Source organism: Meriones unguiculatus, chromosome 1, assembly GCF_030254825.1.
Source record: "Meriones unguiculatus strain TT.TT164.6M chromosome 1, Bangor_MerUng_6.1, whole genome shotgun sequence".
NCBI classification, from domain to species: Eukaryota; Metazoa; Chordata; class Mammalia; order Rodentia; family Muridae; genus Meriones; species Meriones unguiculatus.
The window spans coordinates 168,617,350-168,623,808 of NC_083349.1; positions in this window are offsets into that span (position 1 = coordinate 168,617,350).

Genomic DNA, 6,459 nt, shown 5'->3' on the forward strand with positions numbered 1-6,459 from the left:
AATCATTCCTCAGCATTCTCCTCAGCCAAAGCAATCATGGCCACCAGTCCAACACTATCTGCTGGCCTCTCTCCTCACTGCTGTGTTTTCTAACCTCCTACTGCCTCCTACTCATCAGCCTACTCAAGAAAGGATATGGGGGCAGGGGCAGTGCTGGAGATTGAACCCAGAGCTACCACTGTACTACTGAGCTAGACACCCAGGCCTAGAGCAAGGCCTTTAATTCAGTCCCACTCCTGTGAAGAAAGGGTAACTACAGATGCTCTGACATGGAAGGGGATGTTCTCCTGGAAATTATAATAATGCCCCTAGTTTAAAGTTGGAGTGAAGCATCTGCAGCAGGCAGAAAGTAGGGTCCCACCCCACCCCACCCTCCCAACACACACACACACACACACCAGACTCAAATTGAATAAAAATAACCTTTCTCATGAGGGGATTCCCCAACTCCCACCTTCATAAGTAAGTGCAGGAGAGGCCCCACATCTGTGACCACCAGTAGGTACACAAGTGCCAGTAGGTACCATAAGTTACAGAAGGAGAGAAAGTATCAATAGGTCTACGATCAAGGGCTGCAGGACTGAAAGATAAAGGGTAGAACACAGCTAGGTTAAAGCAGAAACATCATGACACATGAAACCCCTGTAGTCTGACTACAAGGCTTTCTATGGGAAAGCAATGTACTTGTTGCTGAGACAGCTGGTTTTCATTACAGCCATAAGAAGTTTAAAAATAAATATACCCACCTCCAATTCAGTGCACATTCAACTCTAACAAAATGGACACCCAGGCTCAAGTCAAACCGTTTGAACTCCATACCAGGAAGAATCGTTGCTATTGTTCTTATTATGGCTCAAACCGTTTGTGCCTTTGGAGGCTACTAGCTAAAACAATGGCAACTTTCATGTCAAATTCCAGGAACTGCATAGACTATCATGAGAGGTCTGTCATTGGCTCTTCCTCCCACTCCCAAATACAAACAAATGGGTTAGCGCTGAAGGGCTGAAGGGAAGCGGAACAAATTAGGCCCGAGGACTTCCACGGCCTCCTACCCCACTAAACAACTCCTGGGTGCATTTTCTGACAAGAGTTCAGAAGTGGTCTAGATGCAGGGGCAAATATGCAACAAAGAACAGAGGCCCACCCAGAAGACATGGGGGCCTGCTATGGGGATGACAAACCCTGGCTGAGGGCCAAGCCTGCCCCCTCCCTCAACAGTGGAACAGAGGCTAAAGAGCTAATGCAGACATCCTGGGCCAGTTACTCCACACTAAGAGCAGTTTCTAATGCAAGAATAATGCCTGCCATTGTCCTTCTGAAACCTGTGGTTCCTGACTACATTTCTTAATTATTCGTTTTTTGTAGACCTGTCCTTTACTACCATATCAGATCATCTCAATCCCTTAGGTCACTGCCTGCTGTGTCTATGCACCGCAAATATTTATCATTAGATTAATTAACTGTGGTTTAAGTATCACTAACTAAGACCAAGAAACATTGCATTACAAACATTTTGGTTTCTCAGAGAGAGAAAATACCTGTTCTTAAACTTCATCCTTTTGGCCACCCAAAAGCAAGCATCTGAAAAAAGTCACAAGTGAATTATAATGAGAGAGCCCCCCACTGCACTCCCCTCCAAGAAAACACATGGTTCAGAGCAAATGGGTGAATTTGCAATCGAATCTTATGAAGGTTGACATGTTTCTCACAGCCTGCTGTGCAGACACAGCCCTAGACAAGATGTCCCCAGACTTCCCTGGAGTAAATAGCCACAGTACGATTATCTGCAACGCCTCTGCAGGCAGTTTTAGGAAAACCTTATGGTTGCATTTTTAAAATGATAATCTCATTAATGATTAACCTGCTCTGGAATAAAACCCTTTTTACATTTTCCTCATTTTAGAATGCTACCACTTTCTTGTAACTCTCTTCTCCATGCCAACCTCAGCTAACTTAGGAATCCTGACTTACACACATACATGGAATGGTCAAGGAAGGCCAAGAAAGCCAGTTGGCCAAGATTGCTCCAGTAGTCAGTCTGTGGAGCTGGAGGATGGTAGTCAGGCCTGCAAGGCACGGTCAGCATAGGAATAGTATGAGAAGCCAAAGCAGAAGTCAGTGGTAAAATGAACAAATCATCAAACCTAGTGTTAGAAAATGGACTTATGAGGATATTGCAGTGACCTATGTCTTCCCATGCCACACACAGAACAGGACGCCCTTCCTGAGGATGGCTTAAAATAATCCTAGAGAGTTGATACTATGTCAAGTTGGCTTCTTTTTTAATTGTTTTAAGATTATTGTATTGTAGATGTATCTGTGTTGTGCCTGCATGTATGTTTGTGCACCATGCAATGCTGAAGGAGAACAGAAGAAGGTACCAGATCACTAGAACTGGTGTTACAGAGAGCTGTTAGATGTCCTGTGGCTAGGAACAGAGCCTGGGTCCTCTGGAAGACTATCCAGTGCTCTTAACTGCTGAGCCATCTCTCCAGCCCCATCCCCATGGCTTCTCCGTCTTTCTGTTAGTTCTTATCCCTTTAAATACAAGTGTCATCGTGAACCATTCCCTGTCATCTGATGACCCTAGTTAGCCTGGGCCATCATCCCTGTTTGCTTCTCAAGGGGCTGCAGCTCTTCGTTTTTTATTATAAATGTGACTTTGCTGTTGCCCTAAATATTTGCCATGTCCCTGGTCAAGAAGCTAACTTAAGCACTCAGACTTTGGTATCTCATATTCACATCTTACCATCTTAAGAGATGTTCCTAAGAAAAGGAAACGGATAGCAAGTCTCACCTATCCAAGAAGCTATTTTCAATTGATACCTACTGGGAAAGTAGATTTTTTTTTTCCTGGTTAGAATATCACTGGCTATGCCAACCTCACTCCAAGGCAGACTCCATGCCCAGAAGTATTTGGCCAACACAAAATGAACTCAGTGGCTTTTTATGTGGACTCTTTGTCCCATTTTGTTTTGTTTTGATATTTTTGGTGTGTTATTGTGGTTTTGTTTGTTTGCTTGCTTTGTTTGGCATGTGTGTGTTGTTGTTGTTGTTTTGAGAAAGAGAGAGAAAACAACATTGGGTAGGTAGAGGGGATCTCGGAGGGGCTGGAGAAGGGGGAAGAATATGATCAAAATATATGGTATGAATGGTTCTTATCCTTCTAATAAGAACCATTTGAATAAAATCCTCAGATTGTTTCCCCTCAAGGTATGCGAAGCCTTAACAATCTTTGTCTTCATAAACGTCACCTTTCCCCTTTGTTCCCCAGCTCATCTTGCTCATCAATAAAGACACAAACATTCCCAGCTGGTCAAATCTCAATATATAGAATCAGTAAGCATGGAGCCACTCTGATGAATGCCTAGAACAGACTTTACCCTAAGAACTATCTAGAAACCCTGTGTGCTGTTTGTTTGTTTGTTTGTTTGTTTGTTTGTTTTTCAAGACAGGGTTTCTTTCTTTGTGTAGCTTTGGTTGTTCTAAAACTAACTCTGTAGACCAGGCTGGCTTCAAACTCACAGAGATGTGCCTGCCTTTGCCTCCCAAGTGCTGGGATTAAAGGCATGTGCCACAACTGCCCAGCTAATGTGCCCTTATTTTTAAAAACCCTTCCCACTTCAAAATTTCTACAATCCAACTGCCCCTTCAGTGGGTAAAATTGGGTAAGAAAAGGAAATAAATTCAAAGTGCTAAAAGGAGCTTCAAAAGCCCATACTTACTGCTGGTTAAAAAAGTCATGCAGTTCCCTCTCTGTCCCCATATCCAAGTGTTTCATATCTGCGAAGGGAAAAGGCGGGAGCCAAGCAAGTATCTGAACAGCTCATGATGCTGCAAAAGAGCCTTCCTTTCTCTAGGAAAACTTTTCACAAAACACCCTGGCCCTACCACCAAAGCAGGGCCCATTACACAGGAACACATGTATGCATGCATGCACACACATGGTACATTGATGGCAGCGTGAAGACAGAAGAACCATGGTAACTAGGAGATGGAATACAGGATGTGATAGAAGCAGAAATCTCCAAGTTCAGTTGGCAAAACGCAATAGGGCGGCAGCAAGCCATGTTCCCAAGCCTCCAACATGCCAGTTTTATTGGAGATAGTTAAAAGGGAGGAAAGGGTGCTGATAGAACCCAAGACTGAAAATACAGATAACGGGCAGCTATTCCAAATGGGTGGGCAGGAATCTGGCCCTCTTGGCGAGGGTAGAGGCCAGCAGAGCCAGTCAAGACCCCAGGACCACCTGTAGCACTCCTCTCTGCTGCCATGTCTTCCCACAGGGCTTTGCTCTCTTCCTGCATCCTGAACCCACTAGAAACTAAACAAGAGAAGCAGGAGAAAGAAAAAAATCCATTTCCTCAGCATTTAAAAAAAAAAAGAAAAGAAAAGAAAAAGGTTTTATCCTTTTAATTTAGACAAAGAATTTTCATGGAGGCTGAGGCTGTAGCTCAGGTAAAGCATTCACAGTGTAAGCATAAGGACTGGAGTTCAGATCCCCAGAACCCGTGTAAATGCCAAGCAAGCATGACAGCCACATGTGAGCCAGTCAGACAAGGGATTCCCAGGGCAAGCTGGCTAGCTAGATTAGAAAGAATTTGAGGACTATTGTTTCAATGAGAAATTCTGCAGGATAAAGTAGAAAATAGTCGAGAAAGACACCCCGCTGTCAATGTCAGGCTTATACATGCATGCTTACACATGTACACACACACACACACACACACACACATGCACCCACCACTTGTACAAATGTAAAAAAAATAAAAATAAAAAAACCCTTCAGCACAAAATCGGGCTTCAGGTCACCTGCACACTGCATGTATCTTGTTGCAGTCATTCTCTGCCTCCATTTCACCTCAATCCCTTCTGGACCCCCACTTGTCATCCCTCTCACCTCAAACCAAACATCCACATGAAACAAATATGAAGATCCAACAGGGCACACTTACACCCTCGCTTAAATCTGTGTACTTATAGCCCAACGTGGTGGTGCACACCTTTAATCCCAGCACTTGGGGACAGAGGCAGGTGGGTCTCTGTGAGTTTGAGGCAGAGACCTCCATCCTTATCTCCTTTATTAAATGCCATCTTCTGAGGTGTCAACCATAATGGCCAGCTTGCTGCCCTATTTACAAGGCCACTGTAGGTGACCACCTGGTAACTCCACCTGAGGGGCAGTAGATGCATCTGTAACTAATGACCGTGAAGAAGCCAGGCATGTTTGTTCTTCTCACAAGCTGTAGGTGAGAATAACACCCCTTTTCAGGCCCCTGAAATGGGCTGAGTCTACATGTAGCTGGCTCCACACCCTTGAATCACCTCTTTACCCTCTTGCTGAAGCCTTTCATTTTGGAGGAGCAAACGCCAAGAGATAAGCTTCTGACACAAGTCAGGTTCTTTCTGGGTGTGCTGTTTCCAGCAGTCTGGAGTGCCTTCTCGCAGAGCAGTGTCAGTCCCTGGAAGGAAACTTGATAGTGAAGGAATGCAGCTCCATTCACTGTCCCCCAGAGAAGGGGAGTGAGGAGGAGAACTATGGGTCAGGAATAACTTACTACTCCTTGCTAATGCCATCTGCCTGTGATATCGAAGTTATACACACAACAATGGCCCTTTCAACACTGTGTTCCACACAACCCAAATTCTGGAATGGAAAGTTAAAGACAGTTCATGTCTTCAATGATGAGGGTCAGACCCTATAATGCTAATATCCTAGGAATTAAGCCTAAGGACCATGGTCTTATAGCCACCAAATCTGTTACTCTTCCAGTTGTCTTAGCCCTGAGACTGAAGTCCATTAAAATGTGGCTTCTCTTCCAGAGGGAGTGAGGTTGTATGGTATTAGCTCTGCAAAGGTCAGAACCTTTACAGAAATGTGAGACAGTCAAGTAGTTTTGTTGACTGTGTCTGGGGCAGTCATAGTTCTGGTGATGAAACCTCAGGATGCCAGAGCCACACAAGGACTGTCAAGATTCCTGCACATCATTGAAGAGATCAAACAGAGGATAGCAGAAAACCATGGGTGATAGAGGATTACATGTTCATTTACTGTGTCTTTAGCCTCCCATCAAAACCTTTGTCTGGGGAATCTCAAAAGCAATAGAATGAGCTTCTACTCTTTGTTCTCTCATCCTCCAGCTTTAGGATTCAGAAACAAAACACTGGCCCAAAGTCAAGAAGCAAGAACAAGAATGAAGCAAATGGTCTGTTATCCCTCTCACCAGTCTTTCCAGTGCCCTAAGTCCCTTTTTTTTTTTTTTTTTTTTTTTTCCTGTAAAGCCAAATTTTCAGTGCAAGCATTTTTGAGTGCCAAAGAGGTTCAAAACACATCTCCACATAGATTCTAATTCTACAAGATAAAGCCATAGACAAATCTGCCCAGTGCAAGCAGCAAAGAATCAGGGTATCCAATAACAGATATGTACATAAGAAAATGATGGAAGGTTGTTCCGCCCT